The following is a 13663-nucleotide window of genomic DNA, read 5'->3' as shown; positions in this document are numbered from 1 at the left end:
TATTCAATGGATTGTTGAGTGTTACCAAATAAATAAATAAATGGTTAATGTAGGAAAAAATAGAATTATGATTATGTATCATTAGAACATCAAAGGTTTAGGCCTATAGACATGATTCTAGATATCTTATAAGGTTATTCGTATTTATTTTGATATTTATGTAAGGTCTTTGAAAAAACGTTGAACTTCACATCACTTATTGTTCACAAATATAAATGGGGCAAGTTGTGATGACTATTCAATATTAGTAATATTCAAACCCCAACAAAAAATATAAAATCACTTAAGTGGATTTTATATTGCATCCTATATAGATAATGATTTAGCATATTTTTATTAAAATAAAAAATTATAATTAATTGCAGCACACAATAATTGTAATAATTCTAAGATATAGTATATAATTATAGAGTTCATTCACTTGTTCCAGTTATAATAGTGTGGGATGCAAGTCCATCTCGCTTGCATCCGTTTTATCTTCTGCAATCCTAGTGGACTTGTGCATATGAGACTGTGAGAGGAATAGAAAACTGTTTTCTTTGTTATCATGATGACACTTGAGTCACTGTCGCTCACCATGATTATCAAATATATTGGGATGCCCTTTTCATTGGTTTCAGCTTCTACTTAATAATGGTCCTTAATTGCTATCTTAATTAATTAGTAGTTTTGTTGTAATTTAGAAGCTCTCCTCTTCCCCTATACTTTATTCAAATGCTTTCAGTTACCAGAAGGGTTTATAGTAATATAAATACTTCCACTTTTTGAAAGGTGTGAGTTACAGATTTTGTGAAAAATTGTTGTAGAAGAACATTTAATTATTGTTAGGTAAAATGTGAATAAAGTTATTATATCTTTTATGTTGGTTCATAAAATGGCTGGTAAAAGCTTTGAAAAGTATTTTCTGAAGCACTTTTCAAAGGAATACATGACTTACAAAAACATCTGAATCTGTAAAAATGTATCACGAAAGACAAATTTGTGGCTTTTGCTCTGAAAGAAATACCAGAATAAAAAGTTATTGCCTTTACATATAGAACCACACACCTAGGCTCTAAATAGGTTAGGCTTTGGCTTAAATAGGCCGGGTCTATATAAAAAATATTATGTATGGCCTGGCCTATTAGCCCGTGTAAGCTTCAAATTAATAGTATGGTCAAGCCTATATTTAAAAAATAAAAACTTTGGCCTAGGCATGTTAGCCTGTTTAAACCTATTAAATATTCAACAATTAAAAGAATAACTAAAATAATATTATTTTATTATTCAAAATTATTAAAATAATAATTTTATTTATTATATCTTAAATAAATAATATGATATAGGTCGGCCTGTAGGCTTATAGGCCCGACATGTACAAAAAAAGTCAATGACCTGTTTTCTAAATAGGTTTTTTTAAAAGCCTAGGCTTGTTCTATTTTACTATTTATAGTAGGCCAAATCTGACCTAATATAGGCTAGGTCATAGGCCAATGTAGGCCGACTTAGCCCATTTACACCCCTACACACCGGTGTAGGAGTAACAACTTTTACTCTCGATCTTAACAGTTGATTTTCACATATTTAACGGTTGTAATCAATAATTAATTAAGGAAATAATTTAATTAATTTCAATCATTTGATGAATAGAAATCAACGCTTAAGATTGAGTATAAGAGTTATTATTCTTACACTGATATAAGTTTATCCCTTCTCTCTCTATCTATCTATTTATCTATTAACAAGAAAATGTATGTCATTTTAAATGATACAAATTGTGTCATTTCATATACATAAAGAAATGAGATTTATATTTATATTTTTTTAACTTATATCATTTAAAACGACAAAATAAAAATGTAAATATCACCAAATCTATGAAATGACATAATTAACTTGTGTCATTTAAAATTACATATACTTTATTATGAACTCCACATAAAAAATGAATTCATGTGTTGTACAGAACAGCTTTCTATTGAGAATTTAATACAACAGCTTAATATTTGTGGAAAAAGCAAGCGGTCTTTATTAAGGTGACTTTTTTTTTTTATTTTGGTATTACTGGAGAGCTTCAAACCCAAGAAACACAAAAGAAAAAATAAGTTGAGGGTCCATAGTTTACTAGGCACTTAAACATTAAAGCAACCGCAACGGATTAAGCAACATGCATGCTCTGCCCTTGTCCCCACAAACTTTCACAAAGTTCAATGCGCACCTAGAAAAAATATAGAGTTCTCTTGGTTTAAAATTTGGGATTAGTATTTTTTTTCTTCTAAGAAATAATTTTATCTATATAAAAGTGTATGATGCTCATTTTTTTTCTCTCTTTTATTTATATAACTTCACATAGACTCCATCTATTTTTATGCGTGTGTAGAAGATAAAATTATTTTTAATAATATGAAAACATTAATCCTTCAAAATTTTCATGTAGTAATATAAAACCATGTAACTAATTGTTAAGTGTCAATTATATCATATCTTTAGGGTCAAAAGTATACTAAATATTGATGAATATGGTTAAAGACATGGTGTGTATTATTAAATGCAAAAGACTTTGGAATTTCTAATGTTTGATATGATATGACTTAAAAATATATTGGTTTTAAGTTTAAATTGCTATTATGGAGCATTGGAGTAACGGTTAAGCTAGAAGAACTTAAAACGATAAATGAGGAGCAATAATTTAGTGCAAACCTTCTTGAAGCTGTCTTTTAGCCAATTTTTCATATCGAAGATGATGGATTTGGATCTTGTTTTCTTCATAAAAGTTGTAGATTTCTCTTTTATATTTTCAACGAGATCAAGATTGTTGGGAACTCGGTTCCCTCAACTCGGCTCAGAAGCCTTTTTGCAGAAGTCAGTCAATCTCGGATCTCGACAATCTTACTTTAGCCTGAACTTCACCAGGTCGGGCAGCGCAGCGGAAAAAATAAAATATAAAGGGGAGAGAGAGAAAGAGAACACAAGCAGTTTTAACGTGGAAAAACCTTCTCCAATAAATAAGTAAAAATCCACGGGACCTAGTCTAGTTTAAACATCCACTATGAAAATAATGGGTACAAAGAATCAAGATTCACCAAAGTGGTGGTTAACTCAACCTCTCCAACAATGGTGATAATCAAACTTCCCTAGAGATGTTTCACTCAAACTCTCTCTCGAAATCTCTTAAAATACAAAGCTCAAAGCTTTGCTCACAAATCTCTCAAATAATTTTCTCTCAATCTAACCTAGCCTCCACCCACAACTAATGAATATATAGAGGATGTGAGATCTAGGGTTTAGGATTTTTAGAAAATCTCTCAATGGGCTTGGGCTTAGCATTGAAGGAGGAAGCCTAACAAAGATCACATCAATTAGATGAGTATAGCTCAAGTTATGCTCAAAATATGAAACCATATTTTTGTTGTTTAAGTTAGCAAGCAGCGTCATTTTTGAAGGCCCATGGATCTTTTGTTATAAAAGACACCGTTTAGGGTTTTTATAATCATTCTTGGACGACTTTGGGGGCAGAACAGCAGTTTTGGGGTGAGGAGAAGGCGGAGGAACGGTCAAGGCTTCGCCATAATGACCATTTACTTCATTCTTTTATGCTTTTCTTTAGTTTCTTTTCATTTTTTTTCCTAGTTTTCCTTACTATATCAGGTTAGGTTTCTTTGTAGTTAGGGTTAAATGGAACCAATTGATTCTTTTTGATATTTATGCTTTCTTGTAATTCATATTCAATTTCATGTAATGCAATTAATTTGTTTTCTCATTCCTAGCTTTGTTTATGTATTGATCACTCACAGATAAACACATGAATCTTGCATGACAATATAGATGTTGGTGTAGGATTTCGATTGGTTAATTGCTAGGTTTTGTATGATCTAGGGATAGACTTATGAAATCTATGACGTTAGTTCTTGTTCTTAATGTTTGCTCTAGGAGAGATTGTAAGAACCCGCACCGTTAATTAAGGAAATTAATTAATTAAATATGCAAAATTAGGAAATGATTCTACAATTGACCCTAATAATTATTATGAGGCTTATATAATTATAGAAAGTGGTTAAGAATGCTGAAAGTCGCTTTTCGGAAGAAAAGTGCAGATACCGGTTCTGCTAGTCGGTATAAATGCGTACCAAAAACGTATCCCGGAAAATTATAATAAGTGTATGATAATTCCTAAAATAATATATAGGACTTGTAAAACGAGTTTCAAGTTTAAATAATGAGAACTGGTGCCAGAAACTGATACTTGCTATGAAAAGCGCGTACCGGAAAGGTGCTGCGAAAAATATAAGAAAAATATGATAAATATTAGAAAAATGAATAGATTAAGAATCCTGAGTTTGGGATTAAAATGCTAAGCGTAGCATTTAAAGTTAATACTGTGTGTTTTAGTGTTAAACCGCTATAAATAGGCACACTTGGCCCAAAACCCTAGGCACTCAGCATTTTCTTACGAGAAGGGTTGATGACCAGTTCTTCTAACACTGTTCCATTTCCTCCTTTCACCATTTTTGAGCTCAAGTTGTCACATTTGCTTGGGTTCTTCATCTTTGAGCTTGTTTACACTTGAGAGTTATCCTTGTGAGGGTGCATTTTCTGAGTCCTTGCCACTGTGTGAGTCAGTTTTGAGGGCTGAGTTTGGAGGTTGAGTGGTGAAAGCCTTGGTCTTGACATTTTGAGCTTCAAAGTGTCACCTTTGTGAAGAAAAGAGTGATCTTGTTGTACATTTTCGTGACTCTTTGGTTGCTGCACAGTGGAGTGGTGTAGGAAGCTTCATTTCCCTTCCTTTTACTGAGTTTAAGCTTGGGTAAGCTTCATCACCTTTGATCATGAGTCTAATTGGTTAAAAATGGAACCTTGATGCATGTAATGGACTAAAGATGATAACCTAACGTTGGGTAATGCTTAACACACTTAGAAATGCATGTTTAAGCTTTTGTAATCGGAAAAAGTTGGACCTTTGGTTTGGATTTTCGCGAAATGCAGAATCTGGGTTCTGTCGCGAAATATCCAGATATTTTGTTGTGAATATCTGGATATTGATATCCGGATATGGTATCCGGATATGGGGATTTGGATATCCGGATATTGATATCCGGATATGCCCCCGACATATATCCGGATATTATGGGATTTCGAAGAACAGTAGCTGCACTGTTCATACAGTAGGCTATTAGGGGTTTGTGGACCCTAGAGTGATGAAGTTGAACTTCTGTAATTATCAAACTAAGTCAAAATCATGTGATTAAGGGCTTATGGCTTTGTGTGAAGCCTTAAGACATAAATCGTAAGAGGAAAACGTAGTCTTTATGTTATGCTTTTGAGCTTTGTTGTTGATATGCTTGCTGGTCCTAATCAGATTGTGATCTGCTGTGTGTTGGACTTGAGCTGTGTGGACTCTTGGCATTGGATAATGAGCTTGCAAGGTAAGCTTTCGTATCCTCAGTTTAGTCATGTTGTGGTTCCACCATGTCCCATGGGGGTATGGTTATATGCATGTTGTGTTACATGCTTTTGATGTTTTGGAAATGCTAGTGAGCTGTTATATGCTAGTGCCTTTTATGATATGCATGTGGTGTTCCACCTATACGATAAGCCTGAGTATGTGGTACATACAAGATGGTGAGGCTGTGGGTGAGGTGCAAGCGGTGTTCCTTGTACTACGTGTGGGTAATAGACGTATTCCTGCATTTCTCTGGCCAGTAGATTAGTTTAAACACACATGGCATGAATATATGTTGCACTGCATTGAGTTTGGAACTTATATTGGAAATTACTGCTTTTGAACTTATATTGCACATGTAAGTGAGCTTGGGGTGGAAGATCCTTAAGGACCCCTTGTCTTACTGAGATTTCTGGTTTAGAGATCTCACCCCACGTTTGGGGAAAACTTATTTCAGGTTCAGGTAATGCGGGGGTTGAGACCTCTAGTGACAAGAGGCCAGAGCTTAGCTGATAGATGTTGCATGTTTTTGCTGATATGTTGTTATGCTGTTATGATTGGATGTTGGATCCTGTTTACTGTCTTATGCTTTTAGCTTCAGTTTATGGATTTAAATGTCGAGACTCTTTTGGTTATGTTGTTGATTTGGTGAGCATGTGGATTGTCTATGCCACTTAGACTTGTTTATATCTTGTTTTACTTGGAGTTGTATTAATGTATCAGGATTCTTGTCCGGACCACGTGTAATGGATCCGTGACATAGATACTCACTTTATTTATATTCTGAGGTATTTCAGTTAGATATTTATTTGCAATTTATATACAAGCGATATTTTATGAAATTGATTAAGTAATCAACTTGGCTAAGTATAATGACGTCATAATTGAAAAGAAAAAGATATTCCGCATTTTTAATTAAGCGCAGCTTAATACGATGATATGTTAACAAACCGGGTATACACGGGGTGTTACAGAGATCACTAAGGGATTAAGATTTTGAATATGGTAAAGGCTTGAATAACTAAGGGTTTGTGGTTTCATTAATTTAGAAAGAATTGTCAATAATATGAACTGAATATTAGTTATAGGAAATGATAGATTCATTAGGAAGAAATTGGAGAAATCAACACCTTAGCTACGCTTGCATTATTTGATTTCATATCGTTCTTGATTATTGTTCTTGTTAATTAATTGTTAGTTTTAGTTTGCTTTTTATAATTCAAATCATATTCTCAAAAACTCTTAAGACCGATCCAACTTTGATAAGATAGATAAATTATTGCTTGATAAATCAATTCTCGTGGGAAATATACTCTACTCATTCACTTTATTATTTGTATGAACGATATACTTGTCATAATCGTAACACTAATCAATGTTATATTTCATCCAATTGGAGGCAAAAATGATTAATATTGCTTTTTAAGAACCGGAACTAAACACTAATATTTATTTCATTTTCCAACTTAAATATTTCATTCAAAATAGAATTGTCTTTTATAAGGTATTGTGTATTAATTTCATATCAAATTATAATGTTCTATTATACTACTTCCTTCTATTTCAAAATAGGAATAAGATATTATTACTACAAATTAGTATTACTACCCATTTTACCATCAGTTTGTTTCACCGTTAGATTGATTATATTGATTCAACGGTTATATTTATTTTCACCTTTGTATGGTTATGATTTTCCATATTTCATTTGAAAGCATCAAATATGAGGAATCATAAACATACAAAGATAGAAATAAATATATAGTATTAAATATAGGGAGAAGAAAAAAAGTTTATAGAAAGTTAAATCAGAACCGTTGAATCCACATAATTGATCTAACGGTGAAACAAAATGGGAGTAACAACATCCTATCTCTTCAAAAAGATAATGGACATTTTAAAAATTTCAGTTTATTTTAAGTTTATTTATCACTTTGAAAAACCAAGAAGATATTAATTGCTTTAAATTAGTGGAGTGAAAATATAATTTCATCACATGTAATTCTTTAAATTAATAAAATATTTTATCTACTCATACATATTAAATTATAGCCTATTCACTTGAGGGTGCTTGAATTCCGTAGAACATTTTCTTTTAAAGAATAAGACATGTTATTCGTAATTAATTTAATTTTTTAATTGTAAATTCAAATTTTTTGAATTCACTATTCATAAATTTTATAATTTTAAATAATTTTTTAGTCTATGCTTTTTAACTATTTTTATCAATTATATACATATCTTTAAAATTTTAAATTTTTGTAATATTTTTAGTTTTTAAATTATATATTATATTTTACTTAAATATAAAAATAGCAATTATTGTACTAAATATTATTTGAAAATTTTAAGCGCTTCTCTGCTCTTATGTTGTAGGAGAAAATATATCTTATGCTAAGATACAAAGTGGTGGGACCCATCACTAAAAATAAAAAATAAAATATAACAACATAGTTATTGAAGTGTCTATGGGCTTTTTCACCCTTTTACCCCTTATTAATTAATTAATAACCATTTTGCCCTGATTCGAAACTATTTATCAATCTGTCCCTCTTTAGTCGACTACCTTGCATTTTTAATCGACTAAATGGCCAAAACAGACAAAAAGTGACTGCTGGGAGATTTAGTCGACTAAATCTTCATATTTTACAAAAAAAAAAAAGTCAGTATGATTTTAATCGATTAAGTAGAGAGATTTAGTCGATTAAATCTCCCAACAACCGTTTAGTCGATTAAAAATGCAAGGTAGTCGATTAAAGATGGGCAGATTGGTAGATAGTTTCGAATCAGGGGCAAAATGGTTATTAATTAATTAATAAGGGGCAAAAGAGTGAAAAAACCAGTGTCTATGACGTAAGATAATAGTCTACTATAATATGTGACTACTATTTCCCAAAGTTTAAACGTGGTACTTATATGTGCATTGAACCAACAACCAAGCTCGTCATAGAATTTGTTTGTTACAATGTTTGATTAATAGGCTATTACCCAAAGGGGGTGTTTGGTTCAAGTTTTTGGAGAGGATTACCGGTAATTCTTCTTTGGTAAATGTAATTACCACGTTTGGTAGAAAGAATAAATTACGATTCCCGGATATCCAAGGATTACCGGTAATTTGATTTATAAAGAAAAGTCACTATTCAAATTACCAAAAATAATATGGTAATTCGGAATACCAATCAGAATACCAAGTAAAGGGAAAGCACAACAATAAATTTTGAGACAAAAATACCCCAATACACATAAAAATCTAGACCCAATCTATCAATTACAAAAGTAAAAATAGTTTGGGGTTATTTTTGTAAAATAACCTCATATTCCAAGTCATATTTCGTTATAAACCAAATATGGAATCAGTAATTTTTACCCAGTATTCCCGGTAATATTTTGGCGAACCAAACACATCTTTCGTAAGATTTCAAGTAAACTCAATTTCTACTGAATTCCCATTAATCATGATTCCCGATCACCAAAAAATTTCTCCTGTACCAAACACACCCAAAAAGTAAAGTTTGACCGATTAGCCCACATCGGTGTTTGTTGTATGTGTAATACTGGGCCAGCTCAACAAACCAAAGCCGACCGTGAAGGCTGGGCCTGGGATTGCCACACTTGCAAATGTTTTTTCTTCATTTTTCAGTTTTTGTTAACTAAAAAATGATTTAAAAATTATAATAATTAGAAAACTTTGTCAAAATGAAAAACCTCAAAAAAAAATATTTTACTATTTTTCAGAATTTAAAAACAGTAGCTTCTAGAAATTTTTTTCTAAAATAAAGTTATATAATAAAATTACTTTTTTTTCAAAGATTATCCAAACATAACCAATAATTGCCACAATTAATTAAAATACATCATATTGAAAAAACCTTAAATAGAGTAATAAGGAGGATCGATTTCACATAAAAATAGGGACATACTTCTAGAAAGGGAAACAAAGAAGAAAAAACTCTATTTAGTACTCATTTTGGATGGGATTTTATTCCTAAAGAGTTGTTTTTTTTTAAAATAAAAGTCCTTTTAAGAAATTTTAGATATTTGGATAACAACTTTTTGAAAAAACAAAAGTTAAAATGCTGCTTTTTTTTATAGTCAGTTGTTGGCTTTTTTTTTTGAAAAAAAACAGAAATTAAAAGATAATATAATTTTTTTTTGGAAAAAGATAATATAAATTTTAAAATACAATTTTAACCTTATCCTATCATATCTATTTTATCTCTCATTATCCCATGATCATGCTATTTTATCTCTCCTTTATTGTAATTTTATATATAAAAAGTGATTTTTTATTTATTTTAACATCCAAACAATTTTTTTATGTAAAAGTAATTTTCAGATCATACATCCAAACGTAAAATAACTTTACCTTTTATAAAAAATCATTTAAAAAAAAAACAATGCATAAAAAATCATTTTTTAAAAGCTCATCCAAACAAGCTCTTAGTAACGTTTATTATATTATCTTCATTAAACCTTTTGTATATCAATTTTAATTTTAAATTCATGTACAAAATATTTGTCAGTACTCAAATTAAATTTTCTCCTTAAACAGCCAATAATCGATCATCTATGGCGAATATCGAACCCTTACCACATTAATTATTTCATGCTCTACATAAAAGTCAGTATATTTTCCGCCCTGACAAAATCATGGTATGGTGAACTTTGTCTGATAGAACGAAAGGTATCTATGTATATGAAAATAGAACTTGCAAAGTAGACAAGAAGGATACCACGCACGCTTCTCCATTATTTTTCTTTATTATGTGTGGCTAGCAACTCATTAATTAAGTAAAGGCTGTTACAATTTCTTATATTTGCTTTGTGTTGGTTCCATTCCACTTTTTTGGGACAACTTTTCCTGTCACGTTCAGCTAATCATCGTCACTCATATCCAATTAAACTATTGGTTCTTTGGAATATTTACTTTTTCAGGTGCAAGTAATGGAATCCATTGGGGGATATCTACCAATCGGAGTCCACAGCCAAAAGTTTTTTAGTTTTTAATTTCATTTTTTTGCTTTGCCTTTCTTCAATGTAGACAAATTATTAAATAGCTAGCTGCATGACTTGATTGATTATACATTTTTATGTAATGGGCTTGAATGTATTTTATTAAATCGAACGTTGCTTGACTGAGGTTGCTTCTATTTTTTTTCCTTTTTTTTTTCAATTCATCCTAGGTTTTGAAAGGCACTATCAATACTTTAAATTTAAAATAGCTGAACTGGGTGCCAGAATTACAACTCTTTTTCTTAATGGGGTACAGTATATCAATGTAACAATAATCAATGAAGTAGAGGAATAAATTTAAGCGAGAGTCATAACAAGGGGCAAGAGCAAAGGAGGAATGTCACCGGCACTATGATTTTGTGGTGGCAACTCTATGACATAACAACTTAGCAATGATGAGTGCGTGAAATGTGCCTCTTCAATTGCTGAAGATGGGTATAAATAGATGGACTAATTTTCTCAATGATCAGCCATAATAGTTTTGCTCGTGCTATGTAAATTAAAGGAAGTGAGATCATCTACCATGAGAGTCTAAAAGTCTCAATTTAGAGATACTAACCCCTAATATAAGTCTTAATGACCAGGCCAATGGATTGAATCAGTGTGGCCAGTCTCATTTTAGATATTCTATACCTTAATATGAGTGTTAATGCACCACCTCAATAGATTGGGTCAGTGTGGCCAGTTCAATACAATAGCCTTCACTTAATTTTCGTTTAAAACTTTCTCCCTTCCTATAACCCTTAAGGGGATCTTTATGCTAATTCTAATTCTTCTGAGAGAATCATAACTTTTCTACATGCTTGATAAGTTATTCTTTTAAACAAGCAAGTTCTATAGTTGCTCTAACTGAGTATTAAGAATATTAAACTCATTCGCAAAAAAGTTCTTTCAATGGTTGGAAATTTCAGATTCAAATCTCATAGGGAGCTTTGTGACTCCATATGCCCTAAGTATAATTAGACGTTGCTTTCTCTTGCTTTACAATTGATGTTTTGTGCTTAGTTGGCTTACTGGTTTCTACATATGGTCCCCATATACTTTCACAATGAAAATGTTGTGAAAGAACATTCCCACGGCATATTGATATCTGTGGCATTCTCTTGTCGCCCTTCAGTTTTAATGTATGCAGAATTCTTAGACCAAATTATATTTTTGCTATTTTTAAATAATTTATAAGTTGTAAAATGCATGCTTGGTTTTTTTATCGATCAAATTATTATGAAATTCGCCAATAATATTTCAGTTGTGTGCAAGGAAATCATAAAACAGTTTCATGATTAAGTCAACTTAAAGTGCATCTAGGAGCACGGTTATGATCACAAGAATAGCACTATACGCAAGGACGAATCAATTCGTTATAGTACAGTTTCTCTGTTTCTGCTCGTTTATATATCATCACAAAACTCTTTTATTATTTGATCATCACCGTAGTAGTTAGTCACCCTCACCCCCAATAAATGGCTCCATGTCCACACCAAAATAAAAATAAAAATGGCTCCATGTACGTACCAAATAAAAATAATGCTTTCAAAAATATGTCCGGATCAAAATGAATATTTTTCTCTAAAGAACCATTTTACTAAATAATATGTTGGATGAAGCTTCGTATTAATAACTTTTATGTTTTTCTAATACGTCTTCTCACACGAGAACATAACACCTAATCTACTTTGACTTAATTTATCATGATATCATGATAAAGAACAATTTCACCTCACAGTTTGAGTCAACCTGTTGGATAAGACTATATAAATAACTTTTATATTTCTCTAACAATTTTTGAGCTTCCATGGCTGCTAATAGCATTAGTCTTCAACCTTTAATGAGATGAACAATATCAAAATGTTGAGATATTTTTGAGTAAATTAAGATGAAGAAAGTTTGGCTTAACACTCAACACCAGAAATTAACTGTAGCTTGTAAAAGCAAATGGTGTTTAATTTAATTAATTAACATGTAATTTCTGTTACATATGCAAGCTTTCCTTCAACACTCAAGCATCAACGAATAAATTGACTAGGCCAAGCATCCATCCATAGGGTAGGTGTCTCTTTATTTCATGTTACTATAGAATGGGGAGAGTCAAAACTTTTGATGTAGCCTATGTATTCAATCCAGGAGACACTTTGTCTACTTGTATGAATACAAAATCATCAGTTTATAGGTCTATAATTAAATTAGCACACTAATGTTAGGTAAACCTACCTGTTAAAATATACAAACTGAGTCAGGTGGGGTCCATTAAGTTACCCAAGGTTATGCTTGCCTTTAACTATATAATGATACCATCCAAGTCCTCTTTAGCCTCTGCCTTGCCAAAACAAAATCTTAAAAGTGAATCATCACTAGTGTAAAGAACCTTGGGATACATCACCCCAAAAGCTAGTTCAAAGGGTGAGAGTGTCCAAGGTCTTATAAATTCCACATTAGTTGCCCATACAATCAATGTGAGACTATATATCTCAACAAGTACAACCAAGGGAACATTGCATAATTTGGATTTAAACATGTTATAAAATGAAGTGACTTGATCATTTTTGAGTTAGTCGTTTCCAATTTTTTGCAGCATAAAAAAGAGAAAAACTCTTATTCATAGACATATGGACTGATATGCTATGATTAGGGCTCATGCATGATCTCTTTTTGGTCCCCTTGGTTGCTTCTTTTTTCTTTTATTTTTCCTTTGTTTAAAAAAAAAACAGAATTCATCATACATAATATATAGAAGGGAGTGTCTAAGAATTTTGTTCATATTTTTGCGTAAACGTGAATGCAATTATTCTCTAAAATAGGATTAGGACAGATGAGACCAATATATATATATGCTTGTCTTTTAAGAAAAACAAGTCCAAATTACTCTAGATAGGGATTCCCTCAAGAAATAAAAAAGAAAAAGAAAAAAAAAGTTTCCAGATGGTCATCTGTAAAAGTAAAGCTTGTGATTATGCTAGAAAAAAACTCCTATTTAGCGAGGACGGAGAAGGAGACAAAGGACACCTCATAATTTAAAGTTAGGCATCATTATTGAACTTTGAAATGCAAAGAACGCATAATAATTCAAGACAAAACCCTATTTTGTAGGCTTCCTATTTGTAGTTTACCGGTCTCTCCTTTTTTGTAAACTACATTATTTATACACTTTTTAAGTTAACCACTATACTAATTTGAGTAAACACAGTAATTCATCAGAGAGACAAAGACTTTGCTAGTCTGCAAAAAATTAATTTC

Source organism: Gastrolobium bilobum, unplaced genomic scaffold, assembly GCF_033153095.1.
Source record: "Gastrolobium bilobum isolate Gb01-03AN ecotype WA unplaced genomic scaffold, APGP_CSIRO_Gbil_v1 utg20487, whole genome shotgun sequence".
In the NCBI taxonomy this organism is placed as follows: Eukaryota; Viridiplantae; Streptophyta; class Magnoliopsida; order Fabales; family Fabaceae; genus Gastrolobium; species Gastrolobium bilobum.
This window is presented reverse-complemented; position numbering follows the sequence as displayed.